We start from the raw sequence: 12040 nt of genomic DNA on the forward strand, positions 1-12040 counted from the left end.
TCAATGGCAGGTGAGCTTGTGTCTTTGGATAGCTGTTGGGTTGCGGGCCATTCCTTGCTCCCCTCAAATGAAAAGGGGATGGTGCTAATTTGAGAGGTTTTTCTGATTTGTCCTCACTAGAGGAGAACTTGCTTGGGAGATGATGTTGTGTTTTCAGAACTGGTTTGGAGAGAAGGGGAAGCTCTGGCTGGGATGGCAGCAGGGTAATCCTCTGTCAAGAGATCTTGCTGAACTCATCACATGTGGACCAAGTGTGTATGGACAGGAGTTCACATTTACAAGACTGGAACCTTGTTTTAGAAGATGGGGCCAGAAGTGCCAGTGCAAAGGCAAGAGCTGTGTGAAATTGAGAGCTGTGAAGATGGAAAAAAATATCATAATGACCCTGAATGGATGATAGCAGAGTGTGAGAGGCGAGATGCTTTCCAGCCTGGGACTTCAAGGGTGCTGAGCCAGTGGCTCCAGCAAATGATGCTGGGTTTGTGCAGAACAAATGGCCACAGAAGTTTCACACCTGTGGAAGGGAATCTAAAAGGGCTGAATTTGGCTCAAAGTATTTCCCTAAGGTTGTGGTGCCTTCAGCAGTCGTGGGGCTGTGCTTCAACCACAGTGTGAAAAATGTATGTAAAAAAGTAAATAATTCTCTGCCCAGTTATATTCTATAGCAGTGACTGCACAAAGTAGCTAATCACTTTTTTTCATTAAGATTGTCAATCCTGTAAACCACTGCACACACTTCCTCCCTAATTTCCATCTGCACAAAGTAGCACATGGATAATCGAGGACCATGGTGGAGGTGTATAAATATTCTGAAGTGCCTCTAGAAAGCAGGTTTTATGTATACAGATCAGCAAATCGTTGGTGGGAAACACAACTTGGTTATGTGTTTTAAGAGAAATAAAGCAGCAGAGGTGACTTTCTTTTACCCTGCTGTAAAATTTTAGTTAGTAATCATGTATTACTAACAGCGAGAGAGAATTTAAGTAACTTCTCAGTGCTTGTAAAACACTGATACTTTCAAGTAAGGCTCAGTATCAAACACAGTGGTTTTCTCATGTGGCATAACAAACTTTTCCAGGAGGAAGCAGCTTGTAGTGATGTTGCAGCCCCAGCCTTCAGTAGACTACATAAGAGAAATACTGGTACCCTCTCACGTAGTAATGGATTTAGGGGCTGTTATTTCAAAAAACCTGTCATCCTACCCTAGGTAGTCTGTGTCTATTAAAATAATGATGGAAAAAAATAGATACTGTGATTAATAGGGGGTTCACCTGGGGGAAAGGGTACCTGCTTAAGGTGGCTGCTGTGCTGAACTGGGAGTCTGTGCTAGTCTTATTGTAAGCTAAGACTGTGAGCAATTGTCTGGGACATTGTGAGGTTTTTAACTATAATTCAAGTGAATCCCAATTTAAATTAGTCACAAAGAGAGGGTTTGAGGTGTTTAGCAATAAGGTGGGGTGTTGCTTTTTTCCCCTGTGTTTTCATTAGCTAAAAGAGGGAAGTTCTTTTTCCAAGGTAAGTTTTGAATTTGCTTTACATTGAGGTTTACAATAAGTTATCCTTCAGCCAAAAAGTAGATGTACTTCTGTATTTTATAGTACCAATTCTTCTAGAGTGAACACTGGCATTGTTTTAACGTAATACCCTTTTCACCTTATGAAGCAATAATAATTGATGCTTGGTACTGGTTTTGTTAAGGTTAAGTCTAGTGTTCAAGTTTTTTTAGGTCTGATTTGAGAAACAGAGAAACAGTTCACATTCCTCAGAGGGAGATGGAACAGCCGAGCTGATTGACATTTCCCACAGCTTCAGCCAGGTGGAACTGAAAGAGCAGCACTCTAGTGATTGCAGTGGGGAGATGAAATTAAGTTTGGAATTGGAGAGCTTGTTTGACCTAGATAACAGACGCAGTAAAACTGACTAGAGCTGGTGTTGGAACTGCTAAGTGCTGCCTCTCTCTTTCAAGGCAGGTCATGGACAATGGGCTCTGTTCACTGGGTCAGGGCTTAGGGCAGTGTGTTTTTTCTGGCTGGTTCAGCTGAAAGTCGGTCATAAGTCTGCTGTGTTATGCCAGTTTGGGCCAGTTTTTAAGGGCAGACATTAGCTGTCCCACACACAGGCTGCTCCCCGTCTGCTGACGTTGATTTTAAGACTAGTAACCAAGTTGGGAAACAGGGTTGTTTCAGAAAAATAGAGGTAGCTGAGCCTACATAACTAGTGGATCTTTTATTGTTTGCAGCTACAAGATGAAGGCCACCTTTAGCAGATATACACATTTCTGTTCAGTCTTTGCCAGAAATGCCCGTGATGATTGTGACTAGGTCTGCTCGCTGTGGCTTTGTTTATGACTAGAATTGGAGCCAGCTATATGGCTGTCAGCACAGGGATTCAAGTACACATTTATTTGGGAACATAGTTCTGCATCAGTCGGATGAGAGCTGGCACTTGCTGCAGGAACTTGCTACTCTTTTGTGCGGGGTTAAGTTTTAGTTTTTCTAAATTGAACTAAGCACCTCTGCAGTATTAAGGCAGTGGATAGTGCTGAGGTGGAGATTCCAGCTAATGAAAGCCAAAGCTGTTGGCTCAGTTCTTAGATCCTTCTACTGCAGTCAAATTTGAATGAGGAAAAGTAGAATGCTTGATCATGTCTAGCATTGGTCAGGGTACACTGTCCTGCTAAATAGACCCAGCCTTTCGGCTAGCACTGCCAGGACCCCAGCTGGTCCCTGTAACTGGTTTGCTGTTGTTGATTCAAGAATGACTTTCCAAAGGCCACATCTAGTGACAGCCAAGGATGGAGGTTAGCAGTGGGACTGCAGACTTGCTTCTGATCTTTGCCCTGCCTTTCAGGTTTAGGTTGGAGGCTGGGTCTGACTGTGTGGCTGTCTAGTGCCTCATCCTGTGGCAGTGCTTGCAGGTGGGATTACAGTGGATTAAATAAAATATGGGACCAGAAGAAACTAACACATTGTTTGTTCAGTTCTTCCCATTGTTCATTCTTCCCATCTGTTGTGGCAAATTTACTTATCAGGCTTGTTCAACTCAGTTGGAATCTCCTTTCCTGGGTGATACATGAATCTCTGAGCACAGTTATGACCCTTTACATTTCATTTCAATGGTAAATTGTTATTTATAGCAATGAGCTTGACAGAGGCTGTGGAATTATTGGCTGTATGTTTTATAAGCCAAGCCAAACAAGGAACAAAAATAATTCTGATTCAAATTCCTCTAAGCCCAAGCTCTGCTGCTATTCATGGGATCCACAAAAATCTGCATTTCAAGTCTTTCAGATTTGTTCGGCTCTTCAGTTATCTTGCAGAATTTGAACCTTTAGCCTAATTAAACTCTGGAAATAGAAGGATTTGGTGTGGCTGAAAATTTTATAGCAGACATGGAAGAAGATGGTGCCTAAACTGCTAAATTGCTGCCATGCAAGGGAATTTGATAATCTTAAGGTCCTTTCCAACCCTAACTATTCTAGGATTCTATGACATGGACAGGAGGAATACATGGAGCAAAGGGTACTGTGGCGTTACTGTTTGGGAAAAGCAGTTGCATTTTGCAGAGCGTTTCTCCAGGACAGGGAACGACCTGGGATGCCCTGGAGACATACCTGGGCACCAAGTCAGAGTCATGTGCAAACACATGGTGAGGGACTGACTTGCACTTGGCCCTGACCATTCGCTTTTCCATTTGCACAGCGTGTAGGTTGGTCACTGTGCAGGCAAGTTAAGAGGCTGCCATCTTCCTGTGGCACGAGAGCAAGTTCCTGAGGTGATAAAAGTCAAGGAGAGGGCATCCCTTGGCTAAATGGGATTTGGAAAACACTAGGGAAGAGTGGGGAAAACAGTTGTAATGTTTGTATTACCTGCATCAAACCGTATGTATCTGTGTTGTAAAAAGCTGTGGCAGTGCTCTGCAAAGAATCAGGTCTGCAGTGAAATGGGAGCAGATAGAAACTGGAAGAGACCATGCTATATACTAGTGAGGCTTTACCCTTCCAAACATTAACGTGGGCCAGCTTGTTTTGTTTTGATCACTTGCTTGCTGCTATTTTCCCTTTCTTACTTGGACTCTAGTGGAGCAGCAGTCTAATAAAGGACTGGATTTCTTTTCCTCCTCTGTCTCCTAACACCCTGTTAGGTAGTTGAGTTAAATGTCCTGGCAAGCAGCTCTGAAGCATGTCCCTGAGCTTCTAGGACACCTACTGAGGGTTGCTGTGTTGTGTGTCCAGCACTCCCAGTGATCCTGTGAGACCAGAAATCAGAGTTTTGGTGTGGCTAAAAGGTGAGAAAAATCAGTATTTAGTTCCCTTCCTCATAAACACCAAACTTGCTCAGCACTGCAAGTTATGGTGGACCACGTTCAGGTCTGTGGCAAGCCTGGGCTTTCCAAGTCCATCCCCTACCTTCCAACATATTTGCTGTGTGATTAGACAGGCTGGGCTGCATGTGTTGAACCAGAAGGTCCTGGGGGCCATTCCTGCCAGTGTCCCTGCAGTGCACATCATCCACACTTTCCTCACCAAGGGGCACACTCCCAGAGCCTGATATTTCATATTGCCACGTTGCCATGACCCTCCATGATAATGAGAAAATTTCAGGCACTCGCCTCACTGGGTTGCAAACCTTTACAAATACCGCAACTAATAGCCTGGGTAAGTGGAAGATTAATTTCTATACCACCTGGCAGCAAGCTGTGGATTAGGCTGCTGTCCCTCGTGTGGGTTTAATGTTGGAGGAACGGAGCACCCGAGCACCCAGACAATCAACCTCTTGTTTAAACAATGAGCCTCTCGGTCTTGTTAGCCAACGCTCTTAAGTTTTTGTTTTATTCTGGTATGCAGGCGTGTGTGATGTGGAGAATTGCTTCAGCACAGAAAGACTGCAAACCTGTTCAATTAAAGGAAATGCTCAGATCCAACTCTTGGCATCCGATGAATGCCAGTGCTCCTCGTGGAGTAAATAAGACTGACACACTCCGCCCTTGGAACAGATATGATGATTTGCGCCTTAATTCTTCTGAAAAAGAGCCTTTGTTGGGGAAGGATGGTTGGGGAAAAAGGGAGGAATGCAAAGCTTGGTGCAGAAAATGACCAGTGAGACAAGGTCTTCTGCAGATAACAGTGAAGTCCCTATAGCATGAGCCTAGTAACAAGGCACCGTAGGATGCACATACAGTACAAGCTCCTGTTACAGCTATGGAACTGTCTTGTAAATTTAGAGTGCTTTCTTCTCATGAAAAAAACGTGTCACAGAGTAACTTACCCCATACTTTCACCACCAAAGAACAGGCTCACAGGCATAGCAGTGGTGTGCATGCACCCGCCCTATGTGCAGGACCCTGCTCACATTTGTGTCTGGTTTTTCAGTTGCATTGGTTTTGGGTGACATGCTGCTGCACTCAGTTGTAGGCAACGGGATTGTCCGTGCAGTATTGGATGGTGAGGTGGTTATGCCAGATGTTTTTGTTTGGGTCAGGAAAAAAGTGTGTATATAAAGGATTGTTTCTCTCTTTCATATGTATTTTGGATATCTACAAATACCAATATATATTGTATATTAGTAAGAAAAATATAATATTTTGTATATTTATATAAAGAATTGTAGCAGTTTTAGTAGGTATTGAATACACTTCCAACTACAACTGCACAGCAGCTGACCTCATGCTTGTGTCTCAGGCAGGAGCTGAATACCTGAGACTGGATCAGGAGACAGAAGGCATAGGTCTGGGAGAAACTACAGGAAGAAATACTGGGCCACTGACCTGGCTGCAGCTGGGTAGCATGACCCATCACCCATGGCCCTGGAGGTAGTGGGGCCTGGCACCCAGAATCTTCACCGTGGAGAAGGGGCTGGAACCCTCTTGCCTGCAACCAGGAACCATTGTGTCTCTGGGAATGCAGCTTTCCCCATTCCTGAAGGCTCTTCCCCAAAGTCCATTTTTTTTTTCCTGTTTAAAATCTGTGACATGGGGACTTTGCAATGCCACCAGCAGCAGTTTGAGCTGAGGAGTTGGGAACAGGTCTCTGGCTGGTCACTGGTGAGAGGGTACCTGCTGCTGGCCCTTAGTTTGAGCATTTCTGCCATTTGTCACACAGGCTAAAATGGGAAAAGCTGCATTTTATCTTACCAGCTGGGCCTGTGCAGTGCACAAGAATGCAGCCCATGGCGGAACTGGGTAACCATGTGCTTGGCTGTTAATGGTCACTCCAAATGGTTTAGTCAAGCACATATCCTATGTCATCTGTCTACTTATATATGTATTTACATGTAAATAAATATGTGTACATTATATATATTGTACTTGTAGCATTTATGTACATGCATGTATTAAAAGAAAAAAAAAGCCTTTTGCTCTTGGTAGGTTGGGGAAGTGCTTTGAAGTGCTTGCACAGAAGATGCAGCTGCCGGTGGCTCCAGGCTTTACAGCTTTTCTAATGTCTGTTGCTTGTTTCAGGCAGCAGCTGAGCCCACAGCCTCTGTGCACATTTTGATGAAGAAATCCCCTCTGCACATGAGCAGTAGCCCAGATCAGCCTTCTCTGATGGATGGCAAAATACTGGAAGACCCTTGAAGGAAACTTAGCACGTGTTTGTCTTGCTGTTTAAGTACAAGTAGCACCCTTTGTCCCTGATTCATGCATTTATTATTGTGCCTATTTATTATTATTGTATTTAAAATACACATTACTAGTAACAAATTGAAACAGCTGCTTTGTAAATCAACAAACAAACCTTCTAACATTCAGCGGGCTACAATATGCATGTTTGGGTTTTTTTCAGTGAAGTTAAAATAGCAGAAAGGGAGAAGAGTTGTAATCTGGTTGCTGAGGTGGTATAAATCAGAGCCAGGGCACTAAGGTGAGTAGGCTGAAAACAAGTGATGTTCCGTTGTATTTGAAGCAACTGTTACCACATCAGAACACAGGGTAAATAGCCAAAGCCTCCAAACAGCTCCACAGCCAAAGCCCCGTTTCTGGGTGGATTGTTATAGATGCTTTCCAGACTTCAGCCCAAGCAGACTGACACTAACGTGAGCCCAAGTGGTACACAGCCAGAGTGGTGCAGTGAGGGAACGCCCCTAACCCTTAACCTCACTTTGGATTTAGGGTTTTCCAGGTTGCTGCTGTGAGGCTGAAGAGCAGAAGGCTTAGCCCCAAGGGCACCACTTGGGGCATGCTCCTGTGCCCTCAGCATTGCTCCCCCTGTGATGGAGGTGCTGAATGTGAGCAGTCTGATTTGCCTGGCCTTCACCTTGAGGCCTGTGGCTGATAAGGGTGGGCCTTGCCGCAGTGAAAACCCACTGAGTTGCAGCATAGAGCAAGTGTTACCCCTCAAACACAACCCCCTGCTGCAATAGGCCTTCAGCTCATAGAGAGGAAAGCTGCGCAGTGAGGGATACACAAACCCCTTCCAGCCTCGGGGCTGGCACCCCAACAGTGCACTTCATCCCCAGACAGCTGCAGGCAGTCCTCAGCACCCATGTGGAGCAGGAGGGAGGGCGGCAAAATCCCTCAGAGATGGGTGGAGGAACATCCGTGCCACTTCTTCATGTATCACTCCAACTACATGTGCACAACACACCTGAGAACAAACCACACCACCCCCTGGAGACAAACCCCACTACTCAAACCTGCACAACAGAAGAGGTGCATGCTGCACCCTTGGGATACAAACCACAGTGTGACAGAAGGGAGACAGGACCTGGCTGCTGCTCATGCACTGCACAGATGAGTCACTAAGTGGTGTGCGCCCTTCACCACCTCTGCTTGCTACTCAGAACAGACTTGCACCACAACACACCTGTGAGTATACAATACTCCTGTGTGCCTACACCTGACCATCCACTTGTTTTGCAAAACTGCACCACAAACACTCAGATACCACACTTATGCTCCACAACAGTTGCTGCATCCACGAAACACAACTCATGCTGCTGCACATGTGCTGCACCCCACACAGGCTACACATCAGGACACACTGCACCTCTGTAACACCATACATTTGCCACATACCTGTAACATACCAAACATTACACCCTACATACATAATGCTGCAAACGCAACCCATGCTGCTGCACTTGCATCACACACCACATGTGCTGCACACCCATGACACCACACCCATGCTTGTAGACATGACACCACAAATGTGTGCTGCATACCACATATGACGCTGCACACACAATGCATCCCACAAGACATTCCACGGGTATGTGCCAACACAACATACACTGCTCATGACACAAACCGCATCACACAATACCAGTTCCTTACCACATGCAACATGGCTACCTATGATGCACCGTATGTGCTCACTGCACACTCACCACCACACATACCTACATGCAGCACTCCTCTGCCACACACAGTCCCACTTGTCACCATGTATGTCCTCCCCTTGTCTCCATCCTTGTCATGTTCCTACCCACAGGTACTTACTGTGTGAGGAAGATGCTGTTCCAGAATACAATCTCAATAAAGTCTTGCAACATTAACCACAGTGGGTTTGTTTGTTTGCTTTTTAAGACATTTATTATATTGGACCCATTACAGCAGACAGATACTCTAACAACATGCCCACACATTGTACAGCCACTCTTAGTCCATTCCCTGAGAGCAGCCCCCACCTGCCACTTACCTGCCAACCCCCACTGTACACCAGGGAATGTTTTTGTAGTTCCAGTTTCCCACCTGCCTGCTTTCTCACACTGGTGGTAGGGACAGGAAGCAAAACCAAAGCACATCCCCCTCTGGCAGTAGAGCTGAGGGTGAAGGCAGCATCCATCCAGCTTCACTCAAAGTAGGCCTTTCTTCCACCCACCACCTTTAACAACACATCCAAATAGCAACAATAGCATCTCTTTGTCCATCTCAGTCTTTTACCTTCCCAAGGCAATTTTCCCTATGACCCTTAGCAGCCCCAATGTGCTTTTGAGCATCACTTGAGGCACTACTGTAGGTGGTACCAGCATGTAAGCAAGCCCCGCACAGCTCTAAAGAGACAGCTGGACAGCACAGCAGTAGAAGGCTATAGAAGCTGGCGACTGACACTCATTCCTCCAAAACTATTTCATAACTTCATAACAGTGGTTAATTTCAGTGACCCAACACAGCTGCTCTGCTTCTCTTGCTTGAAGAAAATAACCCAAACCAACAAAACTCCATAAGCTGTTATTGCCTTAGCATTACATGCAGGGTACAGTACCCACGCCTGTGCAATCTGGGTTTTAGCTTGGATGACTTGGATCACAGTTCTCTGGTCAGAGCTTCATTTTATTCACCAACTATGTGTCCTCCTTCCCAAGTAAAGCATTTCCTTTAAGCAAGCTGGCTATCAACTCACCCTCTCGCCTCTTTTGGGAGAACTGGATACACACTCCAACACCCTCAGGTAACTTAAGTAAGTCTATCATACCCATTCTGGTCCATAAAAATGTATGTTAAGCAGTTTCCAAACAAGCAACTACATTAGTTATGTTCTTAGAATCATTCATCCAGGTTACTCACAATTGAACATCCCTTCCCTCTCCTGGCCCCCACTTTTTATTTCCCCCCTCCCCACTCCCTCATTTATTTAGTTATTCAGAGCCAGGTGAGCATACTCTCCCCTCTGGACCGCTGACCAGCAGTCATCCACCACAGGTTGCTCACTCACAACTTGAGGCCATCAGAACTGCACATCTGTGAGAGCTCATGGTGGGGGGGACGGGACAACAACATTACCTGCAGAATTTATGAAACCTGGACACATTGAACAACTCAGAATTGTCAAGGAGTACAAGGAGTACAACTTCCACTGCATAACACTACTGCCAACTATATCCCCCCAGGAACTGTGACCACTTTAATGAGCAGTAGCAAGTAATTTCTCCTAGCCCATGTTGAAGGGCAAAAGACACCTTGGATCCTTTGTTATACCTGAAAAAAGAACAAAAAACAGAAAAAGTTTGCAAACCCCCTGCGTTTCTACAGTTCTTACCAGAAACACCTTTACATTTTATTCAGACTTTTCATGCTAGCACAAATTTGTTAGCAGTTGTTACAGCTGCAATCTAACATAGATATTACAGTATAACGCCACCCCATGGTGCCACGGAGTCAAAACATCTGCTGAGCTACCACCACCACAGCTTGAGTTTTCAAGTACAAAAGCTTGACTCTATCACCTCTAGCCTCGAGTTTTATGCATCCTAAAAGCAAGTTTCCATGTTACATATATTCTGACACCTACCATCTAAGGTGTCTAATACTTAACATTTAAGCACTATGCACAAGACCAGAGTCACAGAAATGGAATAAAAGCAACTTCAGAGGTCATCTGGTTCTTCCCACCATTATTCTGCAGTGCAAATAACATCTACAAGAGGCCCACAGATGTATGGGCATCCATACCTGACCCATGCTTACCAGCTATATAATGCACTCTACAGAGCCCTTTGCTCAGTCTGCACATAAAGTACTGCTAGGCAACCTTACTTCTAGGGCAATCTGTGGTATTGTCTAAACTTACTGCTTTTCTTTGGCAGCTGTACTTCAGCTTTCATTCTCTTCTGATTGAGGTTAAGCAGGTAATTCCCCGTATTGACTTCCTTGGGTGTCATCTTTTCGAGATGCAGTTGTGGGTTTAACTCCAGCGATCCAGAGAAAGGAGCATTCTCCCCCATCTTAGCTTAATGGTCAGAAGAGTCAAGAAGCAAATCCCTCTGGAGTCAGTAATTTTTATCCTGTGACCTGGGAGACATCATTTGCATTACAGCTTGGATGATATTTCTGGAGAAACACATGAAATATTAATTATGGGAGGCCGGTCCTGTGGAAAGCACTCCTTTGTATCACTGACTTTCACCAAGGGCTTTACACAAGTGTTTTGAACACAGCCATGTTAGACTGATCAAGTCCAAACTGACAACTGTACAGAGCATTAAGACTTACCTAGAAGCATCCTTCAGGAGGATGACAGGCTTCATCCAATAAAGCCTAAGGTGCATGCAGGAAACAAGTATACTTTTGGGTACTTAGTAGGTTAAATATTTAGCTGTGCTTTTTGTAGAAACTAGAAGGTTTTCCTGCTGCTTAACATGTTCCTGTGATATTTTAATCGGTTGCTTACCTGTCACAATACAGTCTGGGTGCATTGCTCTAATCATTAGACTAGCACAGGTTTATTCCCATTTCTATCTGGCATACAATCATTTGTCCCAAACCTCAAAGATGAGAGGGCAAAGTGACCCACTGACCTCATTACCATGTCAGTCATCCTCAGACAATGAGGTTTGTATGCCAATTACACCACACACATACAGCCTGTGTTAAACTGGGGTTTAACACACACCATTTTCCAGGGTTTTACAGAAGTTTCATCAGCCACTTAACAGAAGTAGCATTTACCTGGGCTTGGGCCCATTGTCTGAGACCACTTAGTCCAGCACTCTGCACAGGATGGTTACAGCTAATAAGGGTTCTTTTGCTAAACTAGGAATAGCTTTGGACCAGCTGCCTTCACTAAAAGGCAGGACACAGAAACTTATTTTGCCCTCTTCTTCCCCTGCATGTAGATATGTAATATGTTCAGGAGACTTTGAATATCTGAAACGACAGATAGTAATTTGTCTTTATGGGCTGCATCAAATGGTGGATTTAAAACAGTTGGAAGTATAGAGGGCAAGGGTAGGAACAAGGAAACTTAGTTTGCTCCCTTGGTAACAAAATCTACAGCACAGCAGGAGAACAGAGCATGATAATTAGGGAATTACAGCTGTTAGTCACAGAAAATATGCTGCAGTTGCAGGTCACAGACCTGAGGTTGTGGCACAGGAAGGAAAAGTGTAATTTAGAGTCTGCAAGGAACTCACTGCATGCATTAGACTTCTTGCTACTTATAGCATCTCTACACCTGTTTTCAAGGGCGGAAATCAAACAGACAAGAACACAAATCAGGAACAAGCACCAAGGAATTACAGTTCCTCTACAGGAGTCGAGACAAGAACTATTTTAATACCAAAAAATGGCTATTCCATCAGCTTATTCACTGCCCCTC

At 44.7% G+C, this 12040-nt stretch overlaps 1 long non-coding RNA gene across 1 annotated transcript in view; it reads right to left on the reverse strand.

Annotated features, from left to right (window-relative positions):
- Positions 1-8538: 8538 nt before the first annotated feature.
- Positions 8539-12040, reverse strand: part of LOC133274175 (uncharacterized) — a 57207-nt gene continuing 53705 nt past the window's right edge. The window contains exons 4-5 of the long non-coding RNA XR_009745050.1: positions 10514-10734; positions 8539-8827 (exon numbers count right to left, since the gene is read on the reverse strand). This is a non-coding gene — a long non-coding RNA (uncharacterized LOC133274175). The remainder of the gene's footprint in view (positions 8828-10513; positions 10735-12040) is intronic.

This window comes from Pezoporus flaviventris, unplaced genomic scaffold (assembly GCF_033815535.1).
Source record: "Pezoporus flaviventris isolate CSIRO_AGI_PZ_B2104156 unplaced genomic scaffold, CSIRO_AGI_Pfla_v1 ptg000036l, whole genome shotgun sequence".
Classification (NCBI taxonomy): domain Eukaryota; kingdom Metazoa; phylum Chordata; class Aves; order Psittaciformes; family Psittacidae; genus Pezoporus; species Pezoporus flaviventris.